At 45.8% G+C, this 25,636-nt stretch overlaps 1 long non-coding RNA gene across 2 annotated transcripts in view; it reads right to left on the reverse strand.

Annotated features, from left to right (window-relative positions):
* The window catches only part of LOC141086169 (uncharacterized), a 73,744-nt gene extending 61,461 nt beyond the window's left edge, over positions 1 to 12,283 (reverse strand). For both annotated transcript variants that reach the window (XR_012231527.1, XR_012231526.1), the window contains exon 1: positions 12,117 to 12,283. This is a non-coding gene — a long non-coding RNA (uncharacterized lncRNA). The remainder of the gene's footprint in view (positions 1 to 12,116) is intronic.
* Positions 12,284 to 25,636: the final 13,353 nt, after the last annotated feature.

Consider the following 25,636-nt stretch of genomic DNA (forward strand, 5'->3'; position numbering starts at 1 on the left):
CACACTATACCACCATACACGGTGACACAGAGGAAGGTGCACATGACATAGAAGAGGAGGTGATGGATGACCCAGTTGTTGACCCAGATTGGCATCCATTGGGGGAAGAGGGTGCTGCTTCCAATAGCTCAGATGAGGAGCATCCACAGCAGACATCGACATCACAGCAGCTGTTATCTGGCAGGCCCGGAGCACTCCAAAGACAGGTTCCAAACATCAAAAGAGTTGCTGGACAGCTTGTCCAGAGGGTCAAAAGATCACAGCGTGCTAGGCCGCAAAATGTCTGCCAAAGTAGGAAGAGTGCAGTGTGGCAATTTTTTGAACAAAATCCTCATGATCAGGCCAAGGTTATCTGTAAGAAGTGCGCAAAGACCTTTAGCCGAGGGAAAAATCTGAAAAATTTGAATACCAGTTGCATGCTTAGACATTTAACCAGCATGCACTTGCAAGCGTGGACACAACACCAAACCTCAAGTGCCACATGTGCAACTGATCACAACGAAGGTAGTCAGCAACGCTACATTGTTTCCCCCACTGTAAGCCCACCGGTTAGCACAGCAGCAAATGTTGAGGTGTCGTTGCAAGGCCACAGCAGTCAGGGAATCCCACTGTTATATCAACGAAAGACTGATTCTAGGCCATCAGAAAGAACACCAACTCCATTACCATCATCAACCCTCTCTCAGTCCGCCCTGTCCACCGCTACTTCCACCATATGCTGCTCTCAAGTCCAGCTCACCCTCCCAGACACTATGAGTAGGTCAAGAAAGTACTCAGTCTCTCATCCGCGTACACTGGGTTTGAACGCCCACATTGCCAAACTAATCTCGTTTGAGATGATGCCCTTTCGGTTGGTGGAAAGCACAGCTTTCCGCGAACTCATGGCCTATGCAGTACCACGCTATGACCTACCCAGTCGCCACTTCTTCTCTCGCAAAGCCATCCCAGCCCTCCACCATCATGTGAAAGACCGCATTGTCCATGCACTCAAGCAGTCAGTGAGCGGAAAGGTGCACCTCACAACTGATGCATGGTCCAGTCGGCATGGCCAGGGCCGTTACGTGTCCATCACTGCGCACTGGGTTAATGTGGTGGATGCAGGGTCCACAGGGGACAGCGGTGGTGGGACAGTGCTGCCTAGCCCACGGTATAGGAAACAGTTGGCTGTAGGCGTTCGACCCTCCTCCTCCTCCTCCTCCAGAAGCGAAAGCTCGTCCACAGAGCGCAGTCGTACGAGCACTCCATCTGCAGCTGCCACTGTTGCACACGATGTGTCCCCCTATCGAGCAGCTAGTGGAAAGCGTCAGCAGGCTGTGTTGCAGATGATGTGTTTGGGCAACAGACACACCGCCGAGGTGCTGGCCGAGTACTTGAAGCGACAAACTGAGTCATGGCTGGGCAGTGTACATCTTGAGGCAGGCAAGGTAGTTAGTGATAACGGCCGTAATTTTGTGGCAGCCATAGCCCTTTCAAAACTCAGCCATATACCTTGCTTGGCTCACACCTTGAACCTGGTGGTGCAGTGCTTCCTCAAAAATTATCCGGAGTTAACAGCCCTGCTCCAGAAGGTGCGAAGACTGTGCGCGCACATCCGCCGGTCGCCTGTACACTCCGTTCGTATGCAGAAGCTGCAGCGATTGCTCCACCTTCCCAACCACCGCCTCATTATCGACATTGCAACAAGGTGGAACTCCACCCTGCACATGGTGGAGCGGCTGTGCGAGCAGAGGCAGGCCATAATGTATTTGTGGGAGGATACACGGCCAGGCACTTTGAGAGCAGACATGGAGTTGACAGGTGTGCAGTGGTCGAAGCAGAAAGACCTCTGTAAAGTCCTTCAGTGTTTTGAGGAATGCACACGGCTGGTATGCGCAGACGACGCCATCCTAAGCATGAGCATCCCACTTATGCGTCTGCTCATGCAAACTTTGACGCACCTTAAGGAGCAGGCGTCTGCAGCCAATGTTGATGAGGAGGAAGAGGAGGAGGGAATCCTTGATGACATTCAGCCATTGTCTGCTCAGGGACCTCTCCTGGACGAGGTGGAGGAAGAAGAGGAGGAGGAGGAGGATGATGGGGATGATTACTTAGGGGAGGAGGATGCATCTCGTGGGGCAAGTGAAAATGTTGGCGTGGCAAGGTCTGGTACAGGGTTTGTGCGTGACTGGAGGGATGTGGATTTGCCAGAAAGTGCTCCTCCAACCAGCACTCGCAGTGCATCATTGACACCGGGAACATTGGCCCACATGTCAGATTATGCCTTGCAGATCCTAAAAAGGGACCCACGCATTGCCAAAATGATGAACGATGATGACTACTGGTTGGCCAGCATCCTGGATCCACGCTATAAAGGCAAATTACAAAACATCATGCCACAGGAGAACATTGACCTAATATTGGCTAATAAACAAGCAACTCTGGTAAATCGGTTGCTTGAGGCATTCCCAGCACACAGCAGCGGTGATGGTTCTCACACGAGCCGTACGGGCCGGGGGCAGCTTGGCAGAGGTGTTTGTGGTGCACACAGCAGAAGTGGCGTTGGAGACAGGGGTTTCATGACAATGTTGTGGACTGATTTTTCAAGTACCGCTCACACAACTGGTAATACTGCATCGATGGAAAGTGACAGGAGACAGCAGTTGTCAACTATGGTTACAAACTACTTTTCCTCCCATATCGATGTTCTCCCACACAGGTCATTCCCCTTTGACTATTGGGCCGCTAAACTGGACACCTGGCCTGAATTGGCACAATATGCCTTACAGGAGCTCGCTTGCCCAGCTGCAAGTGTGCTATCGGAAAGAGTCTTCAGTGCAGCTGGATCAATCCTGACAGAAAAAAGGACCCGTCTGTCAACCCAAAATGTGGATGATCTAATCTTCATTAAAATGAACCACGCATGGGTTTCCAAGGATTTTGTCCCACCTTCCTCTGATGACACATAGGGTGACAGAAAAATGGCTTGCTTTGGTCCACCTCTTCCTGGGACTTCACCTATTTCACCTTTTGCATCAGCTGAATGTCCAACATCAACATATGCCACTTTCTAAAACTCCCTAACTGTGCTGCCTCCCCCCCATGGCCGGGGTCACCACCTAGCGCACGACACCGTGCGAGTGCCGTTGCCCTGGACAGGTGGGTAGGCCGACTCTTGGGCGCGGGCACTGGTACAGGGTCCTTCATAGTGCAATCAAGTGTCTCTGACGGTGGTGGTGCACACCCGCCGTCAGACACACCGCCGTACTATGAGGGGCCCAGTGCCAGTACCGACGCCCACGAGTGGGCCCCCCTTGCTTGGGCAGGGCCCCAGCATTTGCAATCTTTACCTCTCCCTGCTCCTCCGCTGTGTAGTCTGGGCCGTCAAATCCATACTGTGCCTGACACCGTCTGAGCCTGCCTCCTGATGTATAGACATATATTTTGAATGTGTATGCTATCCATACATGTTATCCGGGGATACGGTACCCTTTCTAACCTTTGTGCAATCACGTGCAATCCATACTGGGCCTAACACCGTCTGAGCCTGCCTCCTGAGACATATATTTTGAATGTGTACGCTATCCATACATGTTATCCGGGGATACGGTACCCTTTCTAACCTTTGTGCAATCACGTGCAATCCATACTGGGCCTAACACCGTCTGAGCCTGCCTCCTGAAACATATATTTTGAATGTGTACGCTATCCATACATGTTATCTGGGGAAACGGTACCCTTTCTAACCTTTGGGAAATCACGTGCAATCCATACTGGGCCTAACACCATCTGAGCCTGCCTCCTGAGACATATATTTTGAATGTGTACGCTATCCATACATGTTATCCGGGGAAACGGTACCCTTTCTAACCTTTGTGCAATCACGTGCAATCCATACTGGGCCTAACACCGTCTGAGCCTGCCTCCTGAGACATATATTTTGAATGTGTACGCTATCCATACATGTTATCCGGGGTTACGGTACCCTTTCTAACCTTTGTGCAATCACGTGCAATCCATACTGGGCCTAACACCGCCTGAGCCTGCCTCCTGAGACATATATTTTGAATGTGTACGCTATCCATACATGTTATCCGGGGATACGGTACCCTTTCTAACCTTTGTGCAATCACGTGCAATCCATACTGGGCCTAACACCGTCTGAGCCTGCCTCCTGAGACATATATTTTGAATGTGTACGCTATCCATACATGTTATCCGGGGATACGGTACCCTTTCTAACCTTTGTGCAATCACGTGCAATCCATACTGGGCCTAACACCGTCTGAGCCTGCCTCCTGAGACATATATTTTGAATGTGTACGCTATCCATACATGTTATCCGGGGAAACGGTACCCTTTCTAACCTTTGTGCAATCACGTGAAATCCATACTGGGCCTAACACCGTCTGAGCCTGCCTCCTGAGACATATATTTTGAATGTGTACGCTATCCATACATGTTATCCGGGGATACGGTACCCTTTCTAACCTTTGTGCAATCACGTGCAATCCATACTGGGCCTAACACCGTCTGAGCCTGCCTCCTGAGACATATATTTTGAATGTGTACGCTATCCATACATGTTATCCGGGGATACGGTACCCTTTCTAACCTTTGTGCAATCACGTGCAATCCATACTGGGCCTAACACCGTCTGAGCCTGCCTCCTGAGACATATATTTTGAATGTGTACGCTATCCATACATGTTATCCGGGGAAACGGTACCCTTTCTAACCTTTGTGCAATCACGTGCAATCCATACTGGGCCTAACACCGTCTGAGCCTGCCTCCTGATGTATAGACATATATTTTGAATGTGTACGCTATCCATACATGTTATCCGGGGATACGGTACCCTTTCTAACCTTTGTGCAATCACGTGCAATCCATACTGGGCCTAACACCGTCTGAGCCTGCCTCCTGAGACATATATTTTGAATGTGTACGCTATCCATACATGTTATCCGGGGATACGGTACCCTTTCTAACCTTTGTGCAATCACGTGCAATCCATACTGGGCCTAACACCGTCTGAGCCTGCCTCCTGAGACATATATTTTGAATGTGTACGCTATCCATACATGTTATCCGGGGAAACGGTACCCTTTCTAACCTTTGTGCAATCACGTGCAATCCATACTGGGCCTAACACCGTCTGAGCCTGCCTCCTGATGTATAGACATATATTTTGAATGTGTACGCTATCCATACATGTTATCTGGGGATACGGTACCCTTTCTCACCTTTGTGCAATCACGTGTAATCCATACTGGGCGTGAGAACGGCTGGCGAGCTGTTAAGCAAGCTACAGCACCTGTGGTTTGCACACGTAAGTTTTTCATTTTTTCAGGAATGACGGTTAGGCCTAATTCCGGAACTGCGGTTGACCTGCACTTACTGGGAAATCATTGTTCGCGGGTAATAATTGTAATCAGTGATCCCCATCACTAACGTTGTTCAGCGGGTTATCTGCACCTGTAAGCGACAAACGCTGGCCTTTTCAGTGTAGCACACATGCAGCCACGGACATGTAAGGGCATGACACACCAGTTATTGGCCAATCTCATGTGCCAGAGCCTCACGTGTCCCTCTAGTAAGCCAGACTCGGACCGCGGGGCATGACGGAGTCTCGTTCGTTAACGGAATTAAGCTTGCAATGTGTGCATCTGTTCTGTAGCTGGCATGGTTGAGGTTTCCCAGGTGGAGTCGAATTTAACCGTAGGCTCCACTCCTGGTGGTGCCCTTCTGGACATTCCTTTAAGGTTCAGCTTTGCAACCATACTGCCCACGTAAAACAAACACTTTGCCTTCATGAACGCTGTTTGGAGGGTCATGACTCGTGGGAATAACGCCGCCCAATCAGTTAACCTGCTAGATAGATCCTTCGTTGCTCCCAAGCATGACATCACACTCCCTAGGAAGAAGGTAATGCCACTGTGGCGACCGTACTCCTGGGGGCGACACAAGTGCACTGATGCCCAGCCACTGCTCGATGAATCTGCTGGTACATTGACCCAGACCACTACATTCCCCTCGCACGCTACACGACCTGAATCTGACCCTGATGAAACTCAGGTTACCCTTCCCATATACAGTTCCATCTTACACGGTGACAAAGAGGAAGCTGCAGATGAAAGTGCAGGTTCGGCCCACCCGCCATCAGACACACCACCGTACTATCAGGGGCCCTGTGCCAGTGCCGTCGCCAACGAGTGGGCCCCCCCTGCTTGCCCAGGATCACAGCACTTGCAAAGTTGAAATACTGTGCAGTGAGATGGAAGATGGGGACGACGAGGAATCCAGACAAGTACAGGGATTCCCTAGCGAGGAGACTTATTTGATTGTTTTCAATGTTGGGACAGCAATTTTTGGGGAGCACTATACTCTGGAGAATGATAGATGGGGCCCACCATACACTGGAACATTCCAAAGGTGGACATCAGACACTGGAGCAGCATTTACAGGGCCCATTATACACTAGAGCATTAGAAATGGGGCCCATTATGTTTGGAGCATTATTTGGGCCCATAAGACAGTGGAGCTTCATCCATGGGGACCAACATATACTGTAGCATTATGTGGAGCTCATCATATACTGTTTCAAACATTATATGGGACCAATGATTCTGTATGGAGAAATAGATGGGCCTCATCATGAGATGTAAAAAGTGAGGTATTTTTCATTGTACTATACCGCTATTTCTCTGCCGTATCGGAGCATGATGAGTTGTGGTATGTGTTAAAGGGGCGCTCTTTCGCCCAGGGCACATGAAAACCTGCAGCCAGCCCTCCCCCCCCACAACTTTAGCCAAATAACCCCCATTTTTCAGTGCGTAACTTGTATTATGAAGTTAATTAAGGTTGACAAGCTTAAGTAAGAAGAATTGATGCTCTTGGCATTCAAATGGGCACTGTAGGTGTGTTTCCTGTCCTCCTCTCACTGCCGACTTTTATTCCCCATTGACTTACATTGGGTTTCGTGTTTCGGGACGACCCCGACTTTTCCCTATAATCGGACGATCTTGCTCGACCCGACTTTTGGAAAAGTCGGGTTTCACGAAACGAAACGCGACCCTAAAAAAACAAAAGTCGCTCAACTCTACTGGGGACTTTACCATAGTGGCCATGATACAAAACTTCAAATTACATAATGTGATGGAGGAGTGAAAACATTGCCAACCTATCCTTGGCTTTGCTACCATTACATAGTTTGCTAAGGTCTGTCATTAGTAAAAACATGATGTCTCACAAGAAGGCTGGCACACCCATAGCACTGGACTAATTCTAATTAAAGGGAATGTGACATACTGTTCAAATCAGGTTTTTGTGCTAAATGTAGTTTTTTTCTTATTTTAATGTATTTTTTTCATATTTTCATATTATGATTTGCATGAATAAAAATAGAAATCTTTTCACAACGGTAATTGAGGTTATTCTAGACTCATTCTTTTTGTTCTTTTTAGCAGCAATAGACTGACTCATATTGAAGCATCTGATCATTGTGTGGAAAAGCCATTGTGAAACAGAGGTGTGCAGTGGACATCCACTGCTGTGAATGGTGAATACTTTGTTATTAGCTTTGTATAGAGGTGTAAACTTGCTTGTGATGATAATAAGATCTCTGAAAAGTATCCTGTAAAGGACTTCAAGTTTCACCTAAATTTTGGGACTTTACATGAGAATCTCCAAGCTGCGCTGAAATGAGCAGAGATGGGGAGTGACAGGACATGGAGAGGACAGGACGCCACAGCTTGTTTAATTCATGATGCGCTGTGGTATTCCATATCTTATTCCAGTATCTGAGTGGAGTGAGATTCCTGGCATAGCGCACAGAGGCATACGCCACTTGTCAGATGCCCCAGAATCATGAAGAAGCATGTACCTCATCATGAACAAGAAGCTTCTGACTCCAGCACACACCCTCATCGAGGCTGGTGTGGACAATACTGGTCTTGATCAATCAGGCTATAAATGTCTTAAATAGCTCTTTGACCAGTGTAAAAATTGCAAAAGATCTTTTTTTTTTAAATAAAAATTGCCATAAAAAAATACATTTAACAGAAAACCGTGAGTTAAACAATAGGTCATTTTCTGCTGATATATTCCCTTTAAACACTGTGTGACAATTTTGTGCTCCATACTATCGTGTCGCGGTATGCTATACCGCTAGCACAGATGATTCATCTGCGCTAGCGGTGACGGAGCCTCAGACGCTGCAGCCCGCGTCCGAGGCTCTGTCACAGAATGACGGCTCATCGCTAGCGCATGGCGATTATGGCATGCGTTAGCGATGCACCCGATAATGGGGGTTAAAGGCAGCGTTAACGGACTGCGTTACATCGCGTTATGCCGCGGTGTAACACAGTCCGTCTGTAGATGGGTAGGTAGCTGGCTTAGTGATAGAAAACAAAGAGTGGTTATTAATGGGGCATACTCAGATTGGGCCTGGGTTACTAGTGGGGTACCACAGGGTTCTGTATTGGGCCCCCTACTATTTAATATATTTATTAATGATCTAGTGGAAGGCTTACACAGTAAAATGTCAGTATTTGCAGATGATACAAAACTATGTAAAGTAGTTAACACAAAGGAGGACAGTTTGCAACTACAGACAGATTTGAGTAAATTGGAGAATTTAGCTGAAAAATGGCAAATGAGGTTTAACACAGATAAGTGTAAGGTTATGCACATGGGAAGGAGAAACAGATGCTATAATTACTTACTAAATGGGAAACTGCTGGGGAAATCAGACATGGAAAAAGAGTTAGGCATCTTAGTCAATAAGAAGCTAAATTGGAGTGCCCAGTGTCAGGCAGCTGCCACCAAAGCAAATAGGGTCATGGGATGCATTAGAAGAGGTCTGGGGACACGAGATGAAAACATAATTCTCCCTCTGTACAAATCACTCGTCAGACCACACTTGGAGTATTGTGTGCAATTTTGGATGCCGGTGCTCAAGAAAGACATTACTGACCTTGAAAGGGTTCAAAGCGAGCTACTAAAGTGATAAATGGAGTTGGTTCACTACAATACCCAGAAAGGTTATCAAAATTAGGTCTATTTACTCTAGAAAAGAGAAGACTTAGGGGACACCTAATATATACAGTGGGGCAAAAAAGTATTTATTCAGTCAGCAATAGTGCAAGTTCCACCACTTAAAAAGATGAGAGGCGTCTGTAATTTACATCATAGGTAGACCTCAACTATGGGAGACAAACTGAGAAAAAAAAATCCAGAAAATCACATTGTCTGTTTTTTTTTTCATTTTATTTGCATATTATGGTGGAAAATAAGTATTTGGTCAGAAACAAAATTTCATCTCAATACTTTGTGATATATCCTTTGTTGGCAATGACAGAGGTCAAACGTTTTCTGTAAGTCTTCACAAGGTTGCCACACACTGTTGTTGGTATGTTGGCCCATTCCTCCATGCAGATCTCCTCTAGAGCAGTGATGTTTTTGGCTTTTCGCTTGGCAACACGGACTTTCAACTCCCTCCAAAGGTTTTCTATAGGGTTGAGATCTGGAGACTGGCTAGGCCACTCCAGGACCTTGAAATGCTTCTTACGAAGCCACTCCTTCGTTGCCCTGGCGGTGTGCTTTGGATCATTGTCATGTTGAAAGACCCAGCCACGTTTCATCATCAATGCCCTTGCTGATGGAAGGAGGTTTGCACTCAAAATCTCACGATACATGGCCCCATTCATTCTTTCATGTACCCGGATCAGTCGTCCTGGCCCCTTTGCAGAGAAACAGCCCCAAAGCATGATGTTTCCACCACCATGCTTTACAGTAGGTATGGTGTTTGATGGATGCAACTCAGTATTCTTTTTCCTCCAAACACGACAAGTTGTGTTTCTACCAAACAGTTCCAGTTTGGTTTCATCAGACCATAGGACATTCTCCCAAAACTCCTCTGGATCATCCAAATGCTCTCTAGCAAACTTCAGACGGGCCCGGACATGTACAGGCTTAAGCAGTGGGACACATCTGGCACTGCAGGATCTGAGTCCATGGTGGCGTAGTGTGTTACTGATGGTAGGCCTTGTTACATTGGTCCCAGCTCTCTGCAGTTCATTCACTAGGTCCCCCCGCGTGGTTCTGGGTTTTTTGCTCACCGTTCTTGTGATCATTCTGACCCCACGGGGTGGGATTTTGCGTGGAGCACCAGATCGAGGGAGATTATCAGTGGTCTTGTATGTCTTCCATTTTCTAATTATTGCTCCCACAGTTGATTTCTTCACTCCAATCTGGTTGGCTATTGCAGATTCAGTCTTCCCAGCCTGGTGCAGGGCTACAATTTTGTTTCTGGTGTCCTTTGACAGCTCTTTGGTCTTCACCATAGTGGAGTTTGGAGTCAGACTGTTTGAGGGTGTGCACAGGTGTCTTTTTATACTGATAACAAGTTTAAACAGGTGCCATTACTACAGGTAATGAGTGGAGGAAAGAGGAGACTCTTAACGAAGAAGTTACAGGTCTGTGAGAGCCAGAAATCTTGATTGCTTGTTTCTGACCAAATACTTATTTTCCACCATAATATGCAAATAAAATGAAAAAAAAACAGACAATGTGATTTTCTGGATTTTTTTTTCTCAGTTTGTCTCCCATAGTTGAGGTCTACCTATGATGTAAATTACAGACGCCTCTCATCTTTTTAAGTGGTGGAACTTGCACTATTGCTGACTGACTAAATACTTTTTTGCCCCACTGTATGTACAAGTATATCAGAGGGCAATACAGAGATCTCTCCAATGAACTGTTTGTACCAAGGACTGTGACAAGAACAAGGGGGCATTCTCTTCGTTTGGAAGAAAGACAATTTCTGCACCAGCATAGAAGAGGGTTCTTCACGGTAAGAGCAGTGAGGCTCTGGAATTTGCTTCCTGAGGAAGTGGTGATGGCCAACTCACTGAATGAATTTAAGAAAGGAATGGATGCTTTTCTTGTGAGTTACAGTATAGAAGGTTACGAATAACAGAATATTATAGGTAGATGGTTGACCCAGCTTAGGGGAAGGAATTTTTTTCCCTATGGAGAAAATTGGCTTCTACTCTGTGGGTTTTTTGCCTTCCCCAGGATCAACAATGCAGAACAGCTGCACTAAAAATAGGCTGAACTAGATGGACATAAGGTCTTCCTTCAGCCTTCAAAACTATGTTACTATGTTATGTCTAACGGACTGCCATAACGCAGTGTGACCCCGGCCTAAGGGGAAAAAATTTCATGATCTAATTTAATTAGGTTAAATATGTTTCTATGTATTATTCACCATGATGTCTATTCTTGTGTGTATTAATATATGTTGCAACTTCAATATAAAATACCTAGATCTGCTGTGAAATGGAAATTCATTTATGTTTGCACTCTAAGCACAAAGAAGTTCAAGTTGTTGGCTCTGTCTTTCATATGAGATATACCACTTGTAAAGGTCATAATGAAGTAAATGTACAATTTCTTGTTTACCTGCTGGAACCTTGATCCTTAGCGTTACAGTTGTTCACATGTCTGTGACACTATCAGGCTCTTGGTCTTTGCCCTCCGTTAAATACCTGGAAACAAACTGGTTATATCCAGATCTGTGTGTACAAGTTGCTTCTGTCATTCCCGTGTGACATAGGAACAATGTTTGTGAAATGTTCTACAAAGTCAGCAGGAAATGTTCAGAGCGACCGGGAAAAAATATTTGATGCTGAAACCAGGGACGGACTGACACTAAAATTCATCCCTGGCATCTTAAAGCACAGAGGCCCATGTCGGCTCCATCCCCTTCCCCAGATAGGGGTCTCTATTACTTATATTACCCTTCCTGCAGGAAATCAAGATTTACTAAAAGACCTATGTTTACAATAATACAGTATATTATAAGATTCAATAATAATAATGTAATAATAATATTGCAATAAAACAAATACCACCAGACCATAGCAACATATTACCAGCATATACTGTACAGTAGTAAAAATACCGCCATACTGATCATTAACCAAAACCACTGATCTAGAACTGATATTATCACCATATAGTGACCATATAATGGTAATTTCAGTTGTACATCAGTGCTTTGCAGACCATATATGTGTATACCGTACAGGTTCTCACAAGTAACGTTCTCAATGATCGTAGTCATTCATTTTACCTTTTCTTTTTCATTTGGCCCAAACCGCTGTGAACTCTTCTTGCATCCATAACTTGATCCTGTAAACACAGAGATCACTTTGAAATTACTGCTTTTCCAGGTAGCTCGTCATATTCTCCATCTCTTCACAAACCATATAGTGCTATAACTAGTGCCCTAGACAGTAATAATGCCCTCTCTTTGACCTGTATGGTAATAGTGCCCCCCTTTTGTGACTGACACAATAAAAGTGTCCCCTCTTGCCCCTACACAGTAATAATGGTCCCTATGTACTCTGTATTTTGGATGTATTCACACGCGCTGAGTTCAGACCGTTAAATGAGTGTCATTGACAATATTGAAGACGTTCGACACTTGTTTCCCGGCCTCTTTACACCACCTAAGGAAGGATGATGGGCACAGAACGATTACTAGTAGATCAGTCTGTCCTCACACAGTACCATGTTATCAGCAGCATATCTGCAGTTTTCACCAGGTAATGTGCTGCTGAGAACAATGATTTTTGTTTTGGCACAAACAATCCAATCACTCAATGAATAGGCAGTATTTTGCTTGTTTAGCATAATGCATCCCACAGTCCTACATATTGTTTAAAACAGTCCCTATAGTCCACCATATAGTATAATACACTCACTATAGTCCTCCACAGTAGCGTAGCTACTCGGGGGGCAGAGGTAGCCATTGCCCCTGGCCCAGTCACATGCAGGGGCCCACTGGCAGACATCTAGCCGTATCTGAGGTGTGAGGGAGAGAGCAGCACAATGACAGCTCCCCTGTCTGACAGACTGCACAGTGGCAGGTGGCAAAGCCTGTCTGTGCAGTGTATGGCGCTGATGTCTCACAGGAGGAGCTGTTTCCTGGCCGGCAACAGCTGCAGTTTCTGCTGTGCAGGCTCTGATTGTATCAGGTACACTGGGTCTTAGTGCCCTCTGTGTGCATTAAACTGGACACTTCCTGATCCTGCCTCAGTCACTGCCTGCAAGCTTCATTGAAGTGGGGATGGAATTTATTGAATTCATTCAGCTTAGGCATGTCATGGTCACTGTGAGATGAATGTGAGAGGATGGGGGTATTGTGAGGCAGGGGGGACAGAGCAATGGGGGTGAAAGTGAGAGGATGGGGGTAGTGTGAGGCAGGGGGGACAGAGCACTGGAAGTGAATGTGAGAGGATGGGGGTATTGTGAGGCAGGGGGAACAGAGCAATGGGGGTGAATGTGAGGATGGGGGTATTGTGAGGCAGGGGGAACAGAGCACTGGGAGTGAATGTGAGGATGGGGGTATTGTGAGGCAGGGGGAACAGAGCACTGGAAGTGAATGTGAGAGGATGGGGGTATTGTATGGCAGGGGGGACAGAGCACTGGAAGTGAATGTGAGAGGATGGGGTATTGTGAGGCAGGGGGAACAGAGCACTGGGAGTGAATGTGAGGATGGGGGTATTGTGAGGCAGGGGGAACAGAGCACTGGGAGTGAATGTGAGGATGGGGGTATTGTGAGGCAGGGGGGACAGAGCACTGGGATGAATATGAGAGGATGGGGGTATTGTGAGGCAGGGGGAACAGAGCACTGGGAGTGAATGTGAGGGTATTGTGAGGCAGGGGGGACAGAGCACTGGGATGAATATGAGAGGATGGGGGTATTGTGAGGCAGGGGGGACAGAGCACTGGGATGAATATGAGAGGATGGGGGTATTGTGAGGCAGGGGGAACAGAGCACTGGGATGAATGTGAGAGGATGGGGTATTGTATGGCAGGGGAGACAGGGCACTGGGGGTGAATGTGAGAGGATGGGGTATTGTGAGGCAGGGGGGACAGGGCACTGGAGGTGAATGTGAGAGGATGGGGTATTGTATGGCAGGGGAGACAGGGCACTGGGGGTGAATGTGAGAGGATGGGGTATTGTGAGGCAGGGGGGACAGGGCACTGGAGGTGAATGTGAGAGGATGGGGTATTGTGAAGCAGGGGGGACAGGGCACGGAGGGTGAATGTGAGAGGATGAGAGTATTGTGAGGCAGGTGGGACAGGGCACGGTGGGTGAATGTGAGAGGATGGGGGTATTGTGAGGCAGGGGGCAGCGCATGGGGGGTGAATGTGAGAGAATGGGGGTATTGTGAGGCAGGGGAGACAGCACACTTGGGGTGAATGTGAGAGGATGGGGGTATTGTGGGGGGGAGGGTACATGGCACTGGGGGTGAATGTGAGAAGATGGGGATATTGTGGGGGCTAGAGCACTGGGGGGTTAATGTGAGCGGATGGGGGTATTGTGGGGGCTGAAGTGGGGGAGAGGAAAAGGCACTGGGGGTGAATGTGAAAGGATGGGGGTATTGTGACTGAGGGGGGACAGGGCACGGAGGGTGAACGTGAGAGGATGGGGGTATTGTGGGGTCAGGGGGACAGAGCACTGAGGGTGCCTGTGAGAGGATGGGCTGTTGTGGTATGGGATGGGGACAGGGGGAGGTAGAGGGCTTTTTTATACTTGTGAGCTTGTTAATACTTTAATAATAGATTACTATTTTAGTATTAGTATAACAAGATATAACAAGGGCACAGACAGACATATAACTCATGCGAGAATCGCACCGCAATCCTCGGACTGGCTGGTACCGCTCCTGACATATGCGTGACAGCGTGATGTATTGCTATGCAGCTGTCACACTCAGGTGTGGAGAGCCAACGGTCAGTTTGATGATTGCGATGCGATCCTCGCAGGAGAAATATATCCGTCTGTCTGCCCCCTAAAAAGTATAACCATACAGTAACCACGAGCTGCATTCTATTTAATAATTTAATAATAAGCAATGTATTATTATTCAAAAGTTATTAAAGGCTCGGGATAATTGTCTACAGTCACTCTGAGACTACAGACTGCAAAATCATGATGGGGTGCGCCTGCTGTCATGAGACCCCAAGACCACTGGTGCGATAAGGCAGTTATGTGACCACATTTGCTATTTGCATGGTTCGACTAGATAAGTTTGACTTCAGAAGCCGAAATTGTCACCACACGACCCCCTGTTCACATCTGCGATGTTGGAGCCATTACTACTGTACATAGGGGGACTCAGTTAAATATTAAGTGGGCACTTAAGAAGTATTATTATTTATAGGGGAACCAGTAGGGTAACTACCGGGTGGCAAACGGTGTTGAGGTGGCTGTCAGCCAGTGCCAGAGGGAGGTTACAGCCGCCATTATCTATACACAGAGCGGTGACTGAAACCATGCCAGTGCAACCCCTGTGAATGGAAGAGCAAAGGCTGCCGGGAGGAATAAAGTTAATTTCCTCCCTGCAGAGGCGCTCACAGTGCACGTGACACAAGGTGTCAGAATGCTATTAACTATTATACTGTGTATTGGGGGAGCAGTGGGGACATCATTATATGTATAGGGGAACTCTGGGTGACATCATATTGTATGTTAGGGAGCTGTGGACCCATCATACTGTATATAAGGGAGCTATGGGCCCACATGAATACATTTGCATATGAAAACATGAGAAGCTGAAAGGGAGAAGATATGTGGCGCTTCTAAGGGTCCAGTTGCCACAGAGGTACTGCACCTCAGCCAGAGGTGTGGTACCCCACTCTCCAGTAAGGAGGGGGCACTACCTGGTACCCACACACTAGCACCCAACACCACACCTCTCCACGCCAGGAGGGAACTTTGTAGAGGGTGTGGGTGGAGGAAGTAGATAAGGGTAGGACAGCTGGAGAGAAAGTTGATAGTTGGTAGTGGAGAGTTGTCAAGGAAATGAGAGTCAGTTGGAGCAGGTGTCAAGAGAGGAGAGGAGTGACGGAGAGGGGCTCCAGAGAGGAGAGAAGGAGAAGGGGTCCTAGGGGCCAGGGAAGTGAAGGATCCACCCGTGGCACCCAAATCCACGCCGACCGTAGTCGGGTGGAGGGACCAGGTCACAGTGGGGACCGGCCCCAGACTAGTGGAGAGACTGTAGGACTCAGCTAGCGAACAGGAGGCTATAGTATCTGTATGTGCAACAGCCAAATCCACACAATCAAGGGAACCAGGAGATCGTCGCCAGACAGGACCTGAGGCTGCAGGCTTGGGACACTGTGTGTGAGGCGCAGGGCAGGAGGGCGTGAGCCAGCACAGATAGATGACCTGGGAAGTTACACAAGAAGGGGTCCTGGAAAAGTGCACCCAAACTACCTGAGAGCTGACTGGACCACCCGGCTGGTGATTGTAACCTAAAGATTGTGAGTAAAGTGTGAAGACTGGACCCTGCTGTGTCCTCAGATTTATTTACTGCATCACCTGCCCTGCACTACAACAATTACCATCATCAAATTAACCCTATAACTGCCCTGGCGCCTGCTCTTCTAGTGGAGAGCTGTAACATCTCTGCTGCTTCACTAAACGCCCCAGTGGACCTGATTCGCATCGTCAGCCATCTATTGCCGAACACCATGGGTAGTGTCCCTACTTAATCCCCTATAAACTTTTCTTCTTGCATTTTATTGCACGCCCAGGGCCATGGACTGGGTCACTGCTGCCGTGACATCCCCTGAAGTACTGACCAGCCTGGACCGAGTACCCCTGGCTCTAGCGGGCATTGCAGTTACACATTAGATAATAGAAAACACTTTTTGACAGTGGGGGTGATCAATGAGTGGAACATGATGCCACGAGAGGTAGTGAGTTCTCCTACAATGGAAATGTTCACACAGAGGCTGGACAGACATCTGACTGAGATGGTTTAGTGAATCCTTCATTGAGCAAGGGGTTGGACACGATGACCCTGGAGGTCCCTTCCAGCTCCAACTTTCTAGGAATTCATGATTCTACATGAGAACGGTGCTGTAAATGTGAGAAGACAGATGTGTCTTTATTGTAATCTTTGCAGATGAGTCCTGGCTGGAGAAGTCGACATGTTGGTTTGGGCCAGATGGAAAAGATGGGAAAAGTGAATGACTCCACCTGAAAGAACGTCCTCTGTAAGTCACCATGTATAACTGTGTAGTAATCTCTATATGTCCAGCAGGACTGCGATCTACCACTATATGTCACCATAAGGCGGTAATAACAGTGCTGGTCTTTGTATAGACTTTTATTTTCAATAAGAGTGCGGTCATCTCCTGAGGTACCCCTATACCACCATAGTTAAAATCATAATTACCTGGTTAGGGGCCACAGGTGGACACAAACAGAAAGGGCCCCTGTGCAAGAACAATATATGATCCCTTTGCAGCCCAAGATCTCCTAAAAATGCAAAATTATACCTTTTTTGGAGGTAGAAATGGGCCCCCTTACCTCTTGCGCCCATGTGCAGCAGCGCAGGTTGCACCAATGATATGTCCTCCTGTTAGGGGCCCACTCAGATGTTTTGCCCCCCTGAGCTGAACCCATAGCTACACCTCTGGTCCTCCATATAGTATAATACACACCCCATAGTCCTCCATATAGTATAATGCACTTCCCATAGTCCACCATATAGTATTCAACACTCCCCATAGTCATCCATATAGTATAATGTGCCTCATAGTCCTCCAGTCCATACAGTATAATGCAGTATAATTTTTATGAAACATAAAAAAGCAAATTAATGTTTGCAAATGCACACAGGAACAAAGACCTTATTTTTTGGAGACATGTCCTGTGGTCTGATGAAACTTAAATTAAATTTTTTGGGCATAATGACCATTGTTACGTTTGGAGGAAAAAGGGAGAAGCTTGGAAGCCTTAGAACACCATCCCAACTGTGAAACACGGAGGTGGCAGCATCGTGTTGTGAGGTTGTTTTGCTGCAGGACGGACTGGTGCACTTCACAAAATAGATGACATCATGAGAAAAGAAGATTATGTGGCAATACTGAAGCAACATCTCAAAACACCAGCCAGGAAGATAAAGCTTGGGCGAAAATGGGTCCTCCAAATGGACTATGACATGAAGCATACTGCCAAAATGGTAACAAAGTGGCTTAAGGATAAAAAAAAGTCAATGTTTTGGAGTGGCCATCATAAAGCCCTGATCTCAATCCTATTGAAAATACAGTGGGTACGGAAAGTATTCAGACCCCTTTAAATTTTTCACTCCTTGTTTCATTGCAGCCATTTGGTAAATTCAAAAAAAATCATTTTTTTTTCTCATTAATGTACACTCTGCACCCCATCTTGACTGAAAAACAGCAGAAATGTAGCAAATTTATTAAAAAAGAAAGGCAGAAATATCACATGTTCATAAGTATTCAGACCCTTTGCTCAGACACTCATATTTAAGTCACATGCTGTCCATTTGCTTGTGAACCTCCTTGAGATTGTTCTACTTCATCGGAGTCCAGCTGTGTTTAATTAAACTGATAGGACTTGATTTAGAAAGGCACACACCTGTCTATATAAGACCTCACAGCTCACAGTGCATGTAAGTCCAAGCGAGAATCCTGAAATCAAAGGAACTGGCCAAGGAGCTCAGAGACAGAATTGTGACAAAGCACAGATCTGGCCAAGGTTAGAAAAGAATTTCTGCAGTACTCAAGGTTCCTAAGAGCACAGTGGCCTCCATAATCCTTAAATGGAAGAAGTCTTACTAGACCTGGCCGTCTAACCAAACTGAACAATCGTGGGAGAAGAGCCTTGGTGAGAGAGGTAAAGAAGAACCCCAAGATCACTGTGGCTGAGCTCCAGAGATGCAGTAGGGAGATGGGAGAAAGTTCCACAAAGTCGCTGCAGCCCTCCACCAGTCGGGCCTTTATGGCAGAGTGGCCCGATGGAAGCCGCGCGCCGGTATTTTGGCTCATTTTTCATCGTTTTTAAGAAATCTCATTATGGAAGAGGCCAGGAGCCATTTGGTGAGCTGCACTTCTTGCTACATGTTCACAGACTTACCAGTGGAAAAGCCAAACTTCACATGCCACAAATGCAAGCTTGTGTCCCTGTTGGAGGAAAAGTTGCAAAATCTCGAAGAGAGGTTAGCTACGTTGAAGATCATTAAGGAAGGTGAAGAGTTCTTAGACAGAGCAGAATTATCTCTTCATGTTACAGAAAGAGAAGAAATTCGAAGTGCACCTGAAGAAACAGAGGAATGGAAACATGTGACCCAGAGAAGCAGGAGGATCAGGAGGCAGTCAGCACCCATACTTCTCAGGAACCAGTACCAGGCTCTCATGCAGGAAAACGATGAAGAAATACATCAGGATAAGACTTTGCCCACAAACAGCAACCTTGTACGCCTTCAGAGTCCTCCTGGATGGAGAAAGAAAGACGTCGTGGTCATGGGAGATTCCCTGTTAAGAGGAACAGAGGCCGCTATCTGCAGACCGGATATAACTTTGAGAGAAATGTGCTGTCTTCCAGGTGCAAAAATTAAAGATGTGTCTGACAGGATATCAGGACTCTTCAGACCTACAGATGACTACCCATTCCTGCTACTACATGTGGGGACAAATGACACCGCAAGAAATGACCTGGAAACAATCTGCAGAGACTTTGAAGACTTAGGCAAGAAAGTGAAAGAACTGGGAGCGCAGGTGGTCTTCTCTTCCATCCTCCCAGTGGATGGCCATGGAACAAGGAGGTGGAATAAGATTCTGCAGGTGAACAAATGGCTACGTCGATGGTGCCGTCAGCAACGATTTGGATTTATGGATCACGGAGTGAATTACCTTTATGATGGACTACTTGCTAGCCCCTTCAAGACCGCCAATATGTATATATACTGACCTGAGATATAAGAGAATATCATCCCCATAAAGGTGACAATCCAGCAGCTGTTGGCTGTCCACTATATCTGACAACTTGCTGCATCACAAATGATCTGTGTTGGCACCGTCCATATCTGTTTAACCCCTTAGTTGCTGCTGTCAAAAGTGACTACATCAAATAAATGGTTAAAAGATTGTGGGGGCTTTCATTTTAATCTAATTGATACACTGAGATCATGATTCTGTGATCCTGATGTTTGCCATAGCAGTTCATGGCCAAATAGCGGCCTTAGAGTCTCCCGGATATAGCGGTCAGTTCAGAAGTTAGCGACATTTAGGTGGTAAACAAACACTTTTTCATTCCGGCTATACCACTTTGCATTAATTCCTGAAAATCACCTGAAGGGTTAATAAACTACCTGACAGCAGTTTTCAATATGTCAGGGGGTGCTGTTTATAAAATGGTATCACGTTTGGGTTTTTCCAATATATAGCACCCCTAAAGTCACTTCAAACCTGGATAGGTCCCTCAAAAAAATAAATTTTGCAAATTTCCTTGAAAACATGAAAAATTACTGCTACATTTTTAAACCTCCTAAAAGTCTAACAAAATAAATGACAGTTTTAAAAATGGTGCTGATGTAAAGCAGACATGTGGGAAATGTTATTTATTCATGTTTTTCTGTGGTATGACTATCTGGATTAAAGGGATAATCATTCAAAGTTTGAAAACTGCAATTTTTTTTACGTTTTTGTCAAGTTTCTGATATTTTTATAAATAAATACAAAACATATCAATCTAAATTTACTATTACCATAAATTATAATGTGCCACGAAAAAACAGTGTCAAAATCACTGGGATTTGTTAAAGCATTCCAGAGTTATGACCACATAAAATGACATTGGTCAGAATTTAAAAAATTGGCCCGGTCACAAAGGGGCTAGAGATGGGGTGCACCTTACGAAGATTGGAAAACATGTATTTGGAAGTCGCCTTTCTACACTTGTAAGGAGAGCTTTAAACTAGAACAACATGGGAAGGGAAGCAAAAGACCAGAAAAAGCCAAACACCTGACAAATTCTATTGAGAACTCTGCTATTAGAAGTGGAAAGGATGAACAAAGACAAAAGAATCAAATTAATACAAATATTGGAGAAAGAGAAACCAATCACAAACTAAAATATTTCTATACTAATGCACAAAGCATGGGCAACAAACAAGGAGAATTGGAACTACTAACACAGGAAAAGAAATATGACGTCATTGGAATCACTGAAACTTGGTGGGACAATACATATGATTGGAATACAAGACTAGAAGGATACAACTTATTTGCAAGAAACAGACTTGATAAACGAGGAGGAGGTGTCGCATTGTATGTTAGAAACGCGTATATCTGCACAGAGATTGAAGCTTCAGAGACTGGGAGTTCTGTGGAAACTGTTTGGGTAAGAATACAAGGACAGAACAATGGAAAGGACACCATTGTAGGCATTTACTACAGGCCGCCTGTGCAAGCTGAAGATATGGATGAACTCTTTATGCATCAAATGGCCAAGTTCTCCAAAAAATATGACATAGTTGTCATGGGAGATTTCAACTATCCAGACATTTGTTGGGAATCTCTCTCAGGCAAAACTAACAGGTCAAGAAAATTCTTATCCTCTCTTGCTGACAACTTTATCTTCCAAAAGGTAGGGGAGAAAACAAGGGGAACTGCTACCTTGGATCTAATCCTTATAAACAGGGAGGAAATGGTTGAGGAGGTAAAAGTGGCTGGGACCCTAGGAGGTAGCGACCATGCTATTTTAGAATTTTGGATAACTAGAGGAGGAAGACCTGTGAAGACTCAGACGTCAAGGTTAGATTTCAGAAAGGCAGATTTTAAGGGATTCAGAAAGAGAATTGGAGGGATCCAATGGCTGGATATTCTTAAAGACAAAAATGTCCAGGAAGGATGGGAAATCTTGAAAAATGAAATTCTCAAAGCACAATTGTTAACAATTCCGAAAAGAGGGAAGAATAGGAAGCATTTAAGGAAGCCAGGATGGATGAACACAGAACTTAAGCACATGCTAAAAAGGAAGAAAAAAATGTTTATAAAATGGAAAGAGGGAGGCATATCTAAAGAAGAATATAATGCTGTCTGCAGAACCTGCAGGGCACAAATCAGCTTATCTAAAGCTGACAATGAATTGAGGCTTCCAAGAGATGTCAAAAGCAATAATAAAGGATTTTGGGGATATGTCAAAAGTAAAAGAAAAGTCAAAGATGCTATAGGATTTTTACAGGATGAAAATGATGAAATGGTAAGACAGGATGTTGAGAAGGCCGAACTTTTAAATTCCTATTTTGCTTCTGTTTTCTCTCAGAAAGGAAGTGTAACATCAACTGTTCTTCACTGTCCTAGTAAGGGAATAGAAGAATCCAGGATATCTATAAACAGAAATATAGTGAGGAAACACTTAGCTAACCTAAATGAATTCAAGTCTCCAGGTCCAGATGAATTACACCCCAGAGTACTGAAGGAGATAGCAGAAGAAATTTTTGAACCCCTCTCCATAATCTTTGAAGATTCTTGGAGAACAGGAGAAGTCCCAGAAGACTGGAGAAGAGCAAATGTTGTTCCTATCTTCAAAAAGGGGAAGAAGGTGGACCCAGGCAACTATAGGCCGGTGAGTCTGACTTCTATACCAGGAAATATCTTTGAACAAATTATTAAACAACATGTATGTCAGTACCTGGATAAGAATGAAGTGATTAAACAGAGTCAGCATGAGTTTGTAACTAATAAGTCATGTCAGACTAACTTAATTTCCTTCTATGACGGAATCACTGATTGGGTGGATCAAGGAAATGCTGTAGATATAGTATATATTGACTTCAGCAAAGCATTTGACAAAGTATCTCATACAATCCTTATTGAAAAAATGACTAAGTATGGAATGGACAAGGCAACTGTTAGGTGGATTCATAACTGGCTTAGTGATCGGACCCAAAGAGTGGTCGTAAATGGCTGCACATCCAGTTGGAAGAATGTCTCAAGTGGGGTACCACAAGGCTCTGTCCTGGGCCCTGTATTGTTCAACATCTTTATCAACGATTTAGATGAAGGAATTGAGGGTAAACTGATTAAATTTGCTGATGACACAAAGCTAGGAGGGATAGATAATACTAGAGAAGAGAGAGCGGATTCAAAAAGGTATAAATAAACTGGAGAAGTGGGCAGCAACTAACAGAATGGTTTTTAACAGGGAAAAATGCAAAGTACTACATCTGGGCAATAAAAATGAAAAAAGCATATACAGAATGGGAGGAATAGGGCTAAGCAACAGCACATGTGAAAAAGACTTGGGTATACTAATAGATCACAGACTGAATATGAGTCAACAGTGTGATGCAGCAGCAAAAAAGGCAAATGCAATTCTAGGATGTATTAACAGAAGCATACAGTCTAGATCACATGAAGTCATTATTTCCCTCTACTCCTCTTTGGTCAGACCTCATCAGGAATATTGTGTCCAGTTTTGGGCACCACATTTTAAAAAAGACATCAACAAACTGGAGCAAGTTCAGAAAATAGCGACCAGAATGGTGACCGGTCTCCAAACCCTGTCTTATGAGGAAAGGTTGCAGGATTTGGGAATGTTTAGTTTGCAAAAGAGAAGACTGAGAGGAGACTTAATAGCTGTCTACAAATATCTAAAGGGCTGTCACATTGTAGAAGGATCAACTTTATTCTCATTTGCACAAGGAAAGACTAGAAGCAATGGGATGAAACTGAATGGGAGGAGACACAGATTAGATATTAGAAAAAACTGTTTGACAGTTAGAGTGATCAATGAGTGGAACAACCTGCCACGAGAAGTGGTGAGTTCTCCTTCAATGGAAGTCTTCAAACAGAGGCTGGACAGACATCTGACTGGGATGATTTAGCGAATCCTGCTTTGAGCAGGGGGTTGGACCAGATGGCCCAGGAGGTCCCTTCCAACTCTACGATTCTATGATTCTATGATTCTAAGCCTCTCCTCAGTGCCAGACATGAAATCTCGCATAAAGTTTGCTAAAAAACACATGAAGGACTCCCAGACTATGGGAAATAAAATTCTCTGGTCTGATGAGACGAAGATAGACCTTTTTAGTGATAATTCTATGAGGTATGTGTGGAGAAAACAAGGCACTGCTCATCACCTGCCCAATACAATCCCAACAGTGAAACATGGTGGTGACAGCATCATGCTATGGGGGTGTTTTTCAGCTGCAAGGACAAGACAACTCGTTGCCATTGAAGGAAAAATGAATGCGGCCAAGTACAGAGATACCCTGGATGAAAACCTCTTCCAGAGTGCTCTGGACCTCAGACTTGGCCAAAGGTTCACCTTCCAACAAGACAATGACCCTAAGCACACAGCTAAAATAACAAAGGAGTGGCTTCAGAACAACTCTGTGACCATTCTTGATTGGCCCAGCCAGAGCCCAGACCTAACTCCAATTGAGCATCTCTGGAGAGCCCTGAAAATGGCTGTCCACCAATGTTCATCATCCAACCTGATGGAACTGGAGAGGATCAACAACTGGAGAGGATCAGAGGATCAACAAATCCAGGTGTGAAAAACTTGATGCATCATTCCCAAGAAGACTCATGTAGGGGGGATGAAGAGACAGCGGGTACCTGCGTGCCGGGTCCAGAACTTGAGAGGCTGCATCCACTGTTCCCGGGGGAAACTTGAAGGAGGTGGACTTTACCCTGCAGCCTGGGGGAAGCCTGAGTGAGCCGGACCTTCCTCCTGACCAAGGGGGGCGGGGAGAGCCTGTAAAGCGTGCCCAGCAACAGAGGAAAAGAGGGAAAAAGTGCGCGAAGGGGAGCAGTGTGGGGCCAGTGCAGAGCAGTGAGAAGCCTGCTCTGATTCCCCCTCCAGAGAGTGCTGCAGCGGGCCTGAAGTACGGGGACTGCTGCATTGAGGGGAGTAGTGTGCTCAGCAGCAACATGCAGAGCGAGAGCTGTGCAGAGCAGAGTCGTATGGAGTAGAGCCGTGCAGAGCAGAACCGTGCAGAGAAGAGCCATGCGGAGCAGAGTCGTGCGGAGCAGAGCCTTGCATAGCAGAGCCAGGTAGAGGCATGTACACAGAGCAGAGCAGAGCTGGGTGTTGCAGCAGCCACAGAGAGTAGTGCTCCGAGTGGGAGAACCAGTGCCAAGCAGATCAGCATCGCCCGCCGCCAACAGCGGGGACCATGGAGAGCAGGACATGCGATGTGTGTCCAGTGACTGCCAGAGAGAACCAGGTGCTGTACACTACATGACCGTGAGTACCGCACATGCACTGCCCCAAGGGAGACCACACATGAGACTGACACTTTTGCCTTGATGTGGGCAGAGAATAGTTGTCCTGACCCTTGTTACCTGAATACCCCAGTTAAGATAGTTAAGGAGCCATGTTGGATTCACGCAGGATTGTGGCCTGTGCTTTTGTTAGCCACATCATTATATGGACAAGGGGCAATGGAAGGTACCGAAGACCAACCACTGCCGCCGGAAGATGGACCAATGACTACAGCACCATCTGGGAAAAGACACTGCGCACACCGTTGCCGGCGCTATTGAGTTCGCAGCAGGAGCTGCAATTTTTGGACTTCCTGATACGCCTCCTACCAAAGTGTCGTTATTTCTACCATTGTACTTCACTTTGCCAGTCATACTGTTTAACTCCTTACCTCCCTGCATGGAGTACTCCCCTGTAAATAAACCTGTTAACCCTTGCTCTGCCTCCCGTCTGTCACTGCATCCCGCGTTCCTGCAGTTTCTACAGCTGTACTAAGCTAAAAAGGTGCTTCTACTCAATACTGAGCAAAGGGTCTGAATACTTATGACCAT

This window comes from Dendrobates tinctorius, unplaced genomic scaffold, assembly GCF_039654945.1.
Source record: "Dendrobates tinctorius isolate UK_male_01 unplaced genomic scaffold, ASM3965494v1 ptg000030l, whole genome shotgun sequence".
NCBI classification, from domain to species: domain Eukaryota; kingdom Metazoa; phylum Chordata; class Amphibia; order Anura; family Dendrobatidae; genus Dendrobates; species Dendrobates tinctorius.